This window comes from Protomyctophum bolini, assembly GCF_963924005.1.
Source record: "Protomyctophum bolini genome assembly, chromosome: 19".
NCBI lineage: Eukaryota > Metazoa > Chordata > Actinopteri > Myctophiformes > Myctophidae > Protomyctophum > Protomyctophum bolini.
In genome coordinates this window covers 21,300,271-21,314,629 of record NC_137880.1, presented here as the reverse complement: position 1 = coordinate 21,314,629, position 14,359 = coordinate 21,300,271, and the positions used below count along the sequence as shown (strand labels likewise).

Here is a 14,359-nt window from a genome sequence, read left to right as displayed (position 1 = left end):
TATATACTCTAAGGTTAAAACCTTAGTATATCCACCGACCCCCAGAAAGCACTGTTCTCTTGTCTGGGAATTTTCCATATCAGTGGTAACAATTTGGGGTGTAGTATGGAAGGCTGGAACAAAATCAGTGCTCACAGCCAGTAACAAGTTACTTTTGATATATTACTGTAATATTATTTTACCACTAATGAGTAGTGTATGGTTTTACTTGATCACAAAATTGTAATATATTACTCAGGTTTTGTTGCTTAACTTTATTGGAGTCTGCGTATGAATTGATTTGACATCATTTAGAAAGACGCACACACATCAGGTCCCACAGTTAACAGTGCATGTTGGAGCACAAACCAAGCCATGAAGTCAAAGCTACAGATCTGGGGACGGTTACAAAGAAAAACCTTCCCGCTAGAGATGCTCCGATAATCGGCCACTGATCGGAGATCGGCCGATATTCACTCCGATCGGTGATCTGCAATTTACCCTATATGTGATTGCATTTTACCCTATGTAGAGAAACCGATCTTTTACACTATTTAAGTGGTATAAATGTCAATCAGATATATAGTGTAATGTAGTAGTGTTGCATTTTTGTGACAGGCCTAAACATCCCCCCCTTCCTCCACACACACACACACACACACACACACACACACACACACACACACACACACACACACACACACACACACACACACACACACACACACACACACACACACACACACAGGAACCGTTTTGATAGAATAGAGCAGCAGCATTATTGGCTTAGGAATGGAACAAAAGGGCCAGGTATAAGCTCCTGTATCTTAGTTATTATGGTGGTACATGGAGAGCCAAATATTTTCTGAGGTGGTACTTCAGTATAAAAGGTTGGGAACCAATGAGCTAGATCATTCGTAAATACAAGAAGTTTGGAAGATGTACACCTGGCCGAGCTGAGCAATTGCGGGAGATGGGTCTTGGTCAGGGAGGCCTGCTTTCATTTCGCACCACAAGAGACTGGAGGTGTGCCCCTTGCACCTAGTACTAGTAGGGATCCCGTGGGGCATTTTCACATTCTAATACAGCCTGAAAACCAATTCTGGCAGCCAGCTCGGTAGCGTGCTGCGCTAATCATTAGACTCCCAATCCACACCTTGTGGGAATGAATCCGGCTCCCGCCACTATTTTTCAAACAACCGCAGACTAGTTTATTTGGCCGATAAAGTATAGTTCTAGACTGTGACGGAGGGGCGCTGTCTCTATCCACGAGAGAAACAACCGAGCAGGCTAAAGTGTACGAGTTGCCTGAGCAATATTGCCCACCACGGAGGAAAGCCAGGCAGTGCTGTCCTCCTGGAATAGAGGCACATCTAACAGCGCTGCGTGTCAAAGTACAGAGACATCCATAATGAAACCCTGCATTGGACCTCAGACTGTACAGGATAACAGATGTAACAGACATGGAGCCTAAGAACACAGACAGAATAACAGAGGTAACAGACATAGGCCTAAGCACACAGACAGGATAACAGAGGTCACATCCTAAGAACAGAGACAGGATAACTGAAGTCACAGTCATGGAGCCTAAGAACAGAGACAAGATAACAGAGGTCACAGCCTAAGAACAGAGACAAGATAACAGAGGTCACAGCCTAAGAACAAAGACAAAGTCACTGAAGTCACAGTCATGGAGCCTAAGCACACAGACAGGATAACAGAGGTCACAGACATGGACCTAAGAACACACAGACAAGATAACAGAGGTCACAGACATGGAGCCTAAGAACACAGACAAGATAAATTAGGTCACAGACATGGAGCCTAAGAACACAGACAAGATAACAGAGGTCACAGACATGGACCTAAGAACATAGACAAGATAACAGAGGTCACAGACATGGAGCCTAAGAACACAGACAGGATAACAGAGGTCACAGACATGGACCTAAGAACATAGACAAGATAACAGAGGTCACAGACATGGAGCCTAAGAACACAGACAGGATAACAGAGGTCACAGACATGGACCTAAGAAGACAGACAGGATAACAGAGGTCACAGACATGGACCTAAGAACACAGACAGGATAACAGAGGTCACAGACATGGACCTAAGAACATAGACAAGATAACAGAGGTCACAGACATGGACCTAAGAACATAGACAAGATAACAGAGGTCACAGACATGGAGCCTAAGAACACAGACAGGATAACAGAGGTCACAGACATGGACCTAAGAAGACAGACAGGATAACAGAGGTCACAGACATGGACCTAAGAACACAGACAGGATAACAGAGGTCACAGACATGGACCTAAGAACACAGACAGGATAACAGAGGTCACAGACATGGACCTAAGAACACAGACAGGATAACAGAGGTCACAGACATGGAGCCTAAGAACACAGACAACAAAGGTTCACCTTCCAACAGGACATGGAGCCTAGGCACAGAAACCAAGATAACAGAGGAGTGTCTTGACCTCAGGACAAGTCTGTCAATGTCTTTGAGTGAGCCACCCACCCAGATCCCAGTGAAATTGGCTGTGCACAGATGCTCCCCATCCAACCTGATGCAGATTGAGAAGATCTGAAAAGAGAATGTAAGAAACCGCCCAAAAATAGGTGTGCCAATTTGTAGAATTCTACCCTCAAGCAGAATTGAGGCTGTAATTGCTGCCAGAGGTTTGTTTTAAAAATGCCATTGACAATGAAGATAAATTAATGTTTTTTTTTAGATCAACGTTTGTTTTAAAAACGCCATTGACAATGAAGGGAAAATGTACGTCATCTTGTCACCAAGATAATTTAATGTTTGTTTTGACACCGTTTGTTCTACATCATCATTACATCACCTCCTCGATGTTGTAAGATGATAAGAGCGCCCCTCACTTCACAGAGGTGTGATTTGTGACATTGTGTGTAAAATTGTGAGCAAAAAAAGATTTAATCCATTACAAGGCTGTAACATATAACAAAATGCGGAACAAATTAAGGGCGGTGACTACTTTCACTAGTCACTGTATGAGGGAATTCTGTGAGCTCATGAGAACTCGCAGTCAGACACAGAGGCAACGGTACAGTACAGTACAGTACAACTCCAATACAGAATGAGAGGCGGGTACAAAGATGAGTGCACAAAATGTACAATTTTGTGTACAACTTCACTTGCTCACATAGATAGTGTCCAAAGGTGTGACAGGGATATGAACTGGTACTGTACGTCATTAGCAGATACTATTTGTACACATATCTATAAATGTTTACACACGTACAGCTGAGTGCCTGCATCCGTAAAAAACAGACAACTTACATGCTGCAGTATTGACATTAGAGTGTTATAAAGCACAGATGTGCATGAATGCACATACAAATATATCCTAAATGCTTCTGCGCACAAAAGCACTGTAAAACCCAGGGCAGTGGAGTGGGGTGGGGTGGTTGGGGGAAACAAGCAGCTATTGTCACGGTGCGGGGCCACGCTGCTCACAGGATTGCTAATCTTTCTCCGGCCTAGCCTCGTTTACATTTCACCTCAGTTCACCCCTCTCCTCCGCCCAGCCCAGCCCAGCCCCACGCCCTCCTCCCCTGCACGCTACAACATCTGCAGCAGCATCTCTGTTCCATCCCCACGTCAGGATCTGTCTGTGTAGCCATGGCAACAAGAGCACGCTGCAGATTGTGCAGCGAGGGAATTCTGCGAGCTCACACTCAGACACAAAGGAACAGCGATACAGTACGGCACGACACCCGAGTAAAATGAGAGGCGTGTACAAAGATAAGATAAGTAAGACGTGAGTGCACAAAATGTACAATGTGGTGAAGGCTACAACTTGAGTGTGGCATGGATATGTACCGCACGTTAGCAGATACTATGTACAGTAGTATCTATAAATATATACACACGTACAGCTGAACCACTTCAGCTGCAAAATAAGAAACAAACAGCATATGTGCGTGCTGTAGAAACCCAACATTAGAATGCTGTAAAAGCATGGATTTGCGTGACAAAAAGGAATGCACACACAAGCCGCCATTGACACCGCACGGGAACTCAATGCTCACAGGATTGCTAATCTTCCCAGCCGGACTATAGCCTTGTTTACATTTCACCTCAGATCACCCCTCTCCTACCCTACCCTAACCTACCCCCCCCCCCCCCCCCCAGCTCGTAACAAATGGTGCTTTAAAGAAGGAAAAAAATGAACATCCATCTGCGGCATATGAGAAAGCAAAGTATACTGATGCACACATCAATAGTACGTGAGTAAAAATAGAAATGGGAGCTATTTTTCCACAGAAACCCCAACTGCTTTCCGTGCGGCACTTAAGATATTGAGCCCAAGATTCTGTGGTCAGTGAAATGGCTTGTAGCTTTCCAGCTCCTTCTAGCTGCTACTTCAGGTGCACTGTGTGATGTTCTATTGTGGACACACACATAGACCAGACTAATGCTCTCCATACACTGTAAATCTTTTTGCCTTGCAGTTTTGCACCCACCACTACTGATAAAACCATAAAGACGACCTTAGTGACGACGACCTAGTCATGATTGGCTGGCCCCTTACCCAACGATAGTCTGAACGGCATAAAAACTAATGTCATGAGCTAACTGAAGCAGCTTTCTGCTTCTACTGGCAGACGGCGTGGAACAAACTCCCACTGTACCTTCGACAGGCAGCCTCTTAGACATTTTTAAAGCACAGCTCTACTTCTACTCTCTTGCTTTTAATTGATCTTTTAAATTCCTCGCTGTATTGCATTACTGCTGTTATTTTAATGTTTTATGCCTTGCTTTTCTTTAAATCTTTTCTCCATTGCTCTGTAAAGCACTTTGAGCTGCATTTCATGTCATGAAAGGTGCTATACAAATAAAGCTTTATTATTATTATTATTATTATTATTATTATTATTAACTGGAGCTAGAGGACAACCATAGACACAGTGAGTGACCAACAAAAGAATGTCGGAAACAAACTAAAATGGGCGCTACAAGAGCTTGTTGCACCTGGCAGTTATGACAGAGTCATTCTTGTTTAGAAGCTTACAGTCCAGATTTACTCACATTTAACAGAATGTTAAGCGACAAGTCTTTTATGAGCCACTTTGTGTTTTTAATCCCAGTGCTGCACACGCTGACTGATTTTGCAAGGACCAGGAGCCATGTGATGTGACGCATTATGTTATCAGAATTCTTTCTGAGATTATTGACGTGTTTGCAATCGAAAAGCGGCAACAAACACCAACTGGCACAAAGGCCTCATGGTAAAATCAAAGCACCATGCTATCAAGACATCAAATACAACCAACGAGGAGATACAATACAACCTTTTGGATAATTCATTATGTGATAATTTTCCTTAAAAGGAGAAAGTAAAAGATGTGTTAAAAAATGTACTGCTTGTCCTAGACCCCAGGACATTACATCTGTCCACAAAATATCAATATCTTGCATTTGTTTGTGCACATGTTTGGAGTACTATGTTTTGCATGAATTAGTCAAACCAGGTTTCAAATAAGTTACATGCACACACACAAACACATCAACAGAATTGCAAAGTATTTGAGGAAGTCCTTCCAGGTAATGGGTTGCACTCGGTTTAGGCTTTCCTGTATACCCATGGGTCTTCCTCATAGACTGTAAAAAATATGGACAAAGCTTGAGTGGGTGGGGAATCCCGATCATAGACTGTAACGGTAGCCACGCCCCTCAGAACATACGCAACTTTATGGTCATTTTTTTAAATAAATGGGACCATAATTTTCCAAAAAGAATATTATGACATTAGAAATGAGACTTTAAACTAATGACTGGAAGCAGAAAGTATTCATGACCATGTTTATTAAGGTAATGCAGTCTAGGTGAAATTGGGCCCAAATACATGGACTTCTATGGGGCTATGGGGTTTTTTTGGGCCCAATGACAGCGCCACAACAGGCCATATGAACTTTTAGGAAATCCCGATTTCCTTAGTAGCTTCACAAAATATCTGTCTGACTGCACCCCTGGTCTTCCTACATGAGCCAAGAGTATCAGTGGTGAGGAAATGTATGGGGGCGCATGGATGTAGGCGGATACTGGCTAATCAAATTGATTGGCCAACTAAGGTTCCAGCACACCACTGTGAAGACTGGGGTTCGATGCCAAGTGCCAAGTGGTTGTCTACTCTACAGTCTACACGATCCCTAAGACTAACAGTAAGGGTCACCAGTGATAGGGATTATTGCGACCGAAGGTCGCAGTTAACTATGGAATCGTGCATTTCCCGTCAGTGTGTCGTTTTGGTTGGTCACCCCAGGTGAGAGAGCACGTGACGTCACGTGACATCATCAGGGATGGAGATCCCTGTCATGTCATCAATATTAGGCGTCTTACTGGTACACATATCACATATATATGATATGCCAATTTTTTGCCCACTGTGATTCTGCCAACTTTTCCCATTTTCTGGATACTAGTATTTTTTGCAGTTTCCCTGCTTGAAAGGGATGGCACAGACCATATGGAGATTTTAACTGGGTTTCACTCATACAATGACCATACTATTCTTCGTCATAATTTTTGCTTTTTCAGAAGCAAAATCCACTGAAGTGAGGGGATCATCGCATCAATTGTCTGAGCAGGCCGAACATTGTCCGAGCAGTACAATGTCATTTTAGGATATCAGATTCCTCTGTACAGTACACGCTCAAATAATGACCACCATTCATTTCCACATAGCTTTGATCATGATGAGTACATCCATGTGCTGTAGGAAGTCAACAGTCTACTAAACACTCCCATGAGAGAAGCGTGCTCACAGATTAGAAGTTGCTGCAGTGCAGGCTGCCAGGTGTGGCCAGACTAATGTCACTGTGTAGGTATTGGTCTGGAACATCAGCGTGGAAGATTAATTTCTAAGGGGCGGTCACAAACGTCACAGCTGTTGCTTGCGGTGGTGGAATATTTTTTCGATTCTATGACAAACAATGGCACTATTTTAACCCATTCTGACCTGAGATCAGATTCTAAAAATGTCTTCTACATCCTGACAGTTTTCTGAAAAAGCTACGTTTCTAGTCAGTCGTTCTTCGATTTTTCAAAAATAGCAGACCTATAAGCTCGTAGCGCGCCACTCGGTGGCGTGCTATGAGCTTGTAGATCTTCTATTTTTCAATAGCTAAAGCATGACATGATGCTAACATCAAAAGGGGTTCCCGCCCCAAAATGGGTTAAAGCAGATTTTCATGAAATGGGAGTTACACAACGGGGTGATTCTACAAAGGTTAGTGAAAAACTCCTGCAGTGAAGTTATTTTGACGATCGTAAACTAAAGCGCTGTAAGTGTTAAAATATAATTCACTCGAAGGTTTACATTTTCCATTAGAGTCCAGTTCATACCTGAGTATTACCTGCTCGGCTGCTTCTCTGCAGCAGTCTCACAGTATGAGTGGGCAGGTGTGAACATTTTGGATTTAGCTATCCTTTGTTTTGTGATCCATTTGTGCTGAGCCACGCCAGTATGAAGTTCAATCGTTAATATCTAAGATAACAAAGCTTTATGTCATCTAAATGGCAGAAAATCGAGTCAGACAGAATTGAGGCAAATTTGTAGAGTGAAGATGATGGATTTGGATTTGGTCTGCAATTTCCAATCATTGATGACATTTTCATGTCTCTCTCACATGAATTTGCAGAACCGCAGCAGGAGAAAGACCATCCAAAAACAAACAATAGGGTTTCAGCCTTTCAGGCATGCACCCGTAGACATCTGCACTGAATCTCTGTATGAGTGAATGTTTAAAAACATAGCCAATCAACTAAATAAAAATAAAATATTATAATATAATATGCACTTACATTCAGTGATGTGTGACCCTGGTAAGCTTGAATACTTTTTAACGTGTGAATGCAAAAGCATGGTAATAGCCTTGAGTCTCCTCTCTCCTGGTCTTTGAATGTCATAAATAACAAGCGTGGGAGATTTGGTCTCAGTTCATGTCGGTGTCCAAACCCTTTTCTCTAACTTGTTATGAATGTAGACAAAAACAAAGTTTCACAATGTGATTTACAAAATATTTTTTCTCTACAACGTGTATTGACTCTCTATCAGGCTTCCACGGCCTGTAGTCTGCTTTTAAAGGAATAGAGAAGCAAGCAGCTGTTGCCAGGCCAGTTCCTGAGGCTACTGTTATGGTTAGCTCTGCGATCTACCATCGCCATAACATAACTCCCGGCATCCTGGGACACATGATAAGAGCTCACTTATAACCTTTTTTCTACAACAATTACCAAGTATATTCGCCTTATATACTGTATAAATAACTGGTGATTGATACTTTCCCATTGCCAGTATGTCTCTATGTTCTTTATTTCCTCTGGTTCAACACCACAAATGCACCATAGGTCTCCAAACTCACAACAGGAGCTACAACCACCATTACTCTTTATGTCCTCTTCCCTCACATCAGCAGAGCAGGGGAGATCTTTCATAGCATAGCATCATGCCAGAAAAGAGGGGGAAATTAGTCTACCTGTGTGTCCTGTTTCCATCAATGCCAATCAGAGCTGCCTGGAGACAATATACATGCACATATTTCAGACAATTTAGAGTAATCTTTCCTGAGAATGAATGGCAATTTTAACCTTTCACATTAACCCATTCTGACCTGATATCAGATTCTACAAATGTCTTCTACATCCTTGACAGTTCTCTGAAAAAGCTATGTATGTCAGTCGTTCTTCGATTTTTCAAAAATATCAGACCTACAAGCTCGTAGCGGCGCCACTGATCTGCTATTTTTCAATAGCTAAAGCATAACATAATGCTAATACTAAAAGGGGTTCCCGCCCAAAATAGGTTAAAGGTATATTCAGTGATTTTTGGATAATCCTCCCTACTACAAAGTGTGCTGACCATATACCGTAAGGAGTTCCTCCCTGTCCCCAGTGAGCCCCTGGGGTCAAAAAACCCTAGTTTCGGTTTGGGCTTTGGGTGGCAAAGCCTTCATCCAATCAGGATGAGAGGGACCTTCCTCCAATCATGATCGAGTGGGGCGGGCCTTGGTGCACGTCTGTTGTACTTCCCCCACTTTAGAACGTGTGCATGTGCACATCTTGATACCGGGGTGGAGCGCTTTTCTTTCTTCCAAATCACTGAATGCTCCTTTAAAGACAAAGGCCAAGTGTTTGATTGTCCAGTGAGGAAGGGCCTTTAGAAAAAAGTCGCGTCAAAACCTTGATTAGCCGTCACCCGTTTTGAGTAGAATATTGCCGGTCATAATATTGTAGGAAGGAGACACATTTCACATACTGTGTTTTGGCCATGGTATATCTCTGTGGACTTAAAGTTCTGTGTGCCTTAAGTGAACAAGGCTAAACTTGACATTGGGACTGTCTTCATAAAAGCACAGAGAAACTTCATCTATCAGTTTTCATTCTCAATGGCATATGGTGCCGTTGAATTAATCAACACATATTTCCCAAACCCTTGATACAAAATGCGAGTAAGTAAACACAGCACAACATTATTTTTACAGACCAATTTTGAGATCATCTAATTCTTTACCAGGCATCAAGGGCTCTATTTTTCATTGCATTAGTTCTGATGGTGCCCATTCAGTCACTGTATTTAACAGTTTGGAGTGCATTAGTTCTGATGGTGCCCATTCAGTCACTGTTTAACAGTTTGGCGTGCATTAGTTCTGATGGTGCCCATTCAGTCACTGTATTTAACAGTTGGGCGTGCATTAGTCTGATGGTGCCCATTCAGTCACTGTATTTAACAGTACGGCGTGCATTAGTTCTGATGGTGCCTATTCAGCAAACTGCATAGCTGTACCTCAAGCTCCATGAACACACCTTCTACTGCAGGGAGCTGTCAAACCAAGTTAAGAACAAAGCATCTCGTCAGAGCCACATCAAATATTACAAATGTGCACTGTAGGCCCGTCATTTCGCTGTTTACAAAGACTTCTGACTTGAGCCAACTGCCAGGCCGATGGCAAATCAACCTGTGTCAAATAAAATGTCATCGAGTCCATGTTAGATCACAAAAATATTTGCGCGATGAGTTGTAAGAGATAATGAATATGTGAACGCGCACACACACACACACACACACACACGATTGCCATAAAGTACTAACGTAAAGTCTGCTCCGTGGTCATATGGTCTGGTCATAGGAAATAAGGCAGTGATTTATATGACAAGAATGTGGTCCATGTCACATGCCTGGAAGACAGACCACATGGTTGGCAGGCCCGGTGAAGCTGAGCACAAACTGAACATGAACATAGTGGCTAAAGGGTGCTGGGAAAGAGACGGAAAAAAAGAGGTGAATGAACAGGGAGAACGGTAACTTGGTATAGACACATGGGCCATTGTGGTACAATTGTGTGCACACTTTCATGCATGCTAAATCACAAATGGAGCCACATGGATAAGTTTATGAGATGTACCGTACCAAAGGTGTTCACAAGAGTTTGGTGATAGCAGGTAAGACATGTCATTTCCACTGACAACTCCGGCAGGTTAAAATAAATTGTCATTTCCAAAAAATTGCTGTGGTGTTATAATGAATCCTCAAACCCACCAGAAGTAGATGATCAAGTTAAGTCAACTTCCGTTCCATGCAATGTAGTACTGCTACTGACATTCATGTGCATGTTCTCTTTTATTTACTTCTTTGTCACTCTCGCACACATGCACGTGCAAATATAAACATATACCCAAGTATGGAAATTGACAAAGTCAAAAATGCAAAGCAAAGCATGCAAATCCTTTCCCTTGCATGCTTGGAGCAGAGCAGTGGCCTGGCTGAGAAAATCTAAACACAAGAGAGCACACATTTACAACAGCAGGCCACTAGTACAGTAACTACACTACAGCAAAGCACTCACACACATTAAAACATAGCCAGAGGGCCTCAGCCGCTGCCTACTACTCACACAACACTAAAAACAGTCAACACAGTCAAGCACACAGCCAGAATCATAGACACACACGCCTGTCAAAGCGTAAACAAAAGGTCACAAGACTAGAAGACGTTCCCAGCAACGCACCTGTAGACCAGATCAGCTTCACAGTGCTGATGACGTGTGTGTGTGTCTGTCTGTGTGTGTGACTGTGTGTGTGTGTGTGTGTCTGTGTGTGTGACTGTGTGTGTGTGTGTGTGTGTGTGTGTGGGTGTGTGTGTGTGTGTGTGTGGGTGTGTGAGAGAGAGAATGTGAGAGAGCGCGCGTGCATGCGCGTGTGTGACGTAAGGTGAAGGCACCAAGCGAGCTGTCAGCGCAGTCTTACGGTGTGTTCCCGGGAGCAGGAGGAGCGATATCGCGGCATGGCCGGTCCCCCAGAATGAAGGAGGAGGCTTGTGGGTAATGCGGAATGACGATGTGACAAACGGTTCATCGTGAGCCACTCAGACCTACTGTCTCTTCCCAATGTCTCCGTCTGTCACACTGCCGCTTGGCTCCCTTCCCCTCGTCTCCTATATATCCTTTACTCAAGGCTCATTCTTGCTCGTCTCCACTCTCCCTGCTGTCATTCTGCAAGCTCCCCTAATCGCCTCATGCACACCGAGCAGAGAGGCAGAGGCAACGTATGGGAGGGGGGACGCACCACAAGGCACAAAGATGTAGGGTGGTGGTGGGGGGTACGATTACTGATGGAGGCACACCAAGAGAAAATGGAAGGAAAGAGTGTGTGTGGGGGGTGGGCGGGGGGAGGGGTTGACAGGAAAAGTCATCTGAGAAGGTAAAGAAGCAGGTGAGAGAAGGAGAGATGGGAAGTGTGTGTGAGAGAAAACGTGATAGCAGTTGACAATAGCAGAGAAAAACAGAGCTGGCCACCGCAAAGCAAACATGCTCTACAGACACAGACACACACACACACACACACAGAGAAAGAGACCACCCCTCTTCTGCTAACAGAGTTGGTATGCCCCAAGAGAAGCTGCTCAGTCACTGTTGCTAAGGCCCGCCCCTCTGAAAATATAGGACACTGTCAGAGAACATATACAGGTCCCCTCTAACAGTCCTATACTGCAACACAATACCACACAGGAACTGTGGGGGGGGGGGCTGACATACTCCTACCACACTGCTGTACCTATTCCCCTTCTTGGCCCACCAACGAACGGACACCACACAAAACAATCTGAATGTACACATGTAACCGATGCTTACAATTTGGGATAAATTAACACCGATTGTGTGTGTGTGTCTATATCCATAATAATCAAATAAAAAATACATCCAATTTATATAGCGCTTTTCTTGGTACTTACGCTTTACACAACATAACAAAATAAAATAAAATGTATATCATTTTATATAGAGTATATGACTATATATATACACATTATATATCTATCTCTTTCTCTCAAGATGCTCAATTGGTACAGGCCTAAATTGTGCCAGAACAATATCCCCCACAGCCCACACCATTACACCGCTTGAAATGTTGACAAAAAGCAGGATGGATCCAAATTCTGACCCTGCCATCCGAATGTCACAGCATAAATTAAGACTCATCGAACCAGGAAATATTTCCCAATCCCCAATTGTCCAATTTTAGTGAACCTGTTCGAATTGTAATGTTCTTAGCTTAAAGGAATGACACCCGGTGTAGCCAGTCTGCCTCAAGGCTAGAAGTGTTCTGCATACCTTGTAAGTTTGTAACAACTGTGGTTATTTGAGTTACTGTTCCTTTCTATCAGCTCGAACTAGTCTGGCCATTCTCTTCTAACCTCTGGCACCAACAAGGTCTCACAGAACTGACTATTTTCAGACCATTCACTGTATACCCTAGAGTTGGTTGTACGTAAAAATCCACAGTAGATCAGCACTTTCTGAAATACTCAGACCAGCCCGTTTGGCACCAAAAACCATGTCACATAAAGTGAATCACCTTTCTTCCCTATTCTGATGCTTGGTTTGAACTGCCAGCAGGGCCTATTTCATACACAAAAAACAACTCCATATATCATGTTGAACCAATCATACCCAAATTGAAATAGCATGTTGATGCCGGGGTCTCTATAGAGCACACCTCCAAAGCCGCTTTCACTTCTGCCCACAGAGGGCACCACTAACGCGTCTCTCTTGTATAAACTGTTTAGCCTGCAGCGTCCTCGTGTCCCGACGGATTCACCCCACCATAGAGCTATATATAATCTAGAGAGCGCTACATGGGCGCTACAGGCTACACTTCCTCTGCCAACCTGGGGGGGGGGGGGGGGGGGGGGCAGCGGACTGACCTCATGCTTCCTTCTATGCATGAGGAGTCCAAGCTGCTTCTTTTCACCTGACCGCTTGGAAGGAACACAGATCCTTTCCCCTCCATCAGGCTGGCCAGGGGGAGGTAGTTTAGAGACCAGGATTACTGCATGTTTTTTGTGAGGGTACCTACCCTAGGGGACACGGTGAGAACATTCAAACTCCACACAGAAAGGCCCTTTCACCAACATCTACCGAGGGAACACGCCCCAGCGCCCACAGCGTCCCCCAGCAGGAATCGAACCCAGGACCTTCTAGCTGTGAGGCACTACTAGACTAGTTTTTATTTCCAGGGAGAAAAAATAAGTCTGGGACCGAGTCCACTTATTTCTGATCGTCTGCCTTTGTTAAATTGATTTGCACACACACACACACACACACACACACACACACACACACACTCTTTCTCTGTCGCTCTAATTAGTCTCATGTCGCGCAGCTGCGTCTAGATTTTCCCGGCGGATCCTGCCGGGAGCTGCCTATGCCATAGAAAGCATAGATGGACCCCAGACCACAGCACTACAGACTGTGCCACGGTGCTCCCTATAATTCCTGTATACATGTGTGTAGATACAGTATATATACCTACCCACCCAGCCACCAACACTGAGGGAAAATCATAAGTATCTACTTACAGTATGTTTACTTTTTGCAGGTGCATGCATGCATACATGCATACATACATGTTTAGGGTACCAACAGGTGACAAAGTGGTGCTGTTGAGCTTCACACTACAGTGCACAGGTGCATGATGGGAAGCTGAGTTTGTTTGCGCCACTCACTTCAGACGGGTCTGATTGTCTTTGTAGAAGATAAGCTTCTGCATTCATGGTAACCTTGTGTCGTACAAGCTCAGAATCCTGGATTACAAATGTAAACAAAACATTGCCCGCCTACTACGACAGTGTCTGGTAATTTTGACACACAGGGGCATGGACACAGTCCGTTTCCACAGGTAATCTCTAGACCGGAAATTTAAATCTGTATGTATTTCCCAAAAATAACATTCAGGTTTTACCCCGATTTGCACTGTTATAAGACATTGAAATAACAAAATAAAAACATGAACAGTAAAGGCTGAGGCAGAAAGATTTGTGATCCAAGTTATTAAATAGTCC

General features: G+C 43.7%; 1 protein-coding gene across 1 annotated transcript in view; it reads right to left on the bottom strand.

Annotated features, from left to right (window-relative positions):
- The window catches only part of ncoa1 (nuclear receptor coactivator 1), an 88,454-nt gene that overhangs the window by 49,854 nt on the left and 24,241 nt on the right, over positions 1-14,359 (bottom strand). The window lies entirely within an intron of this gene.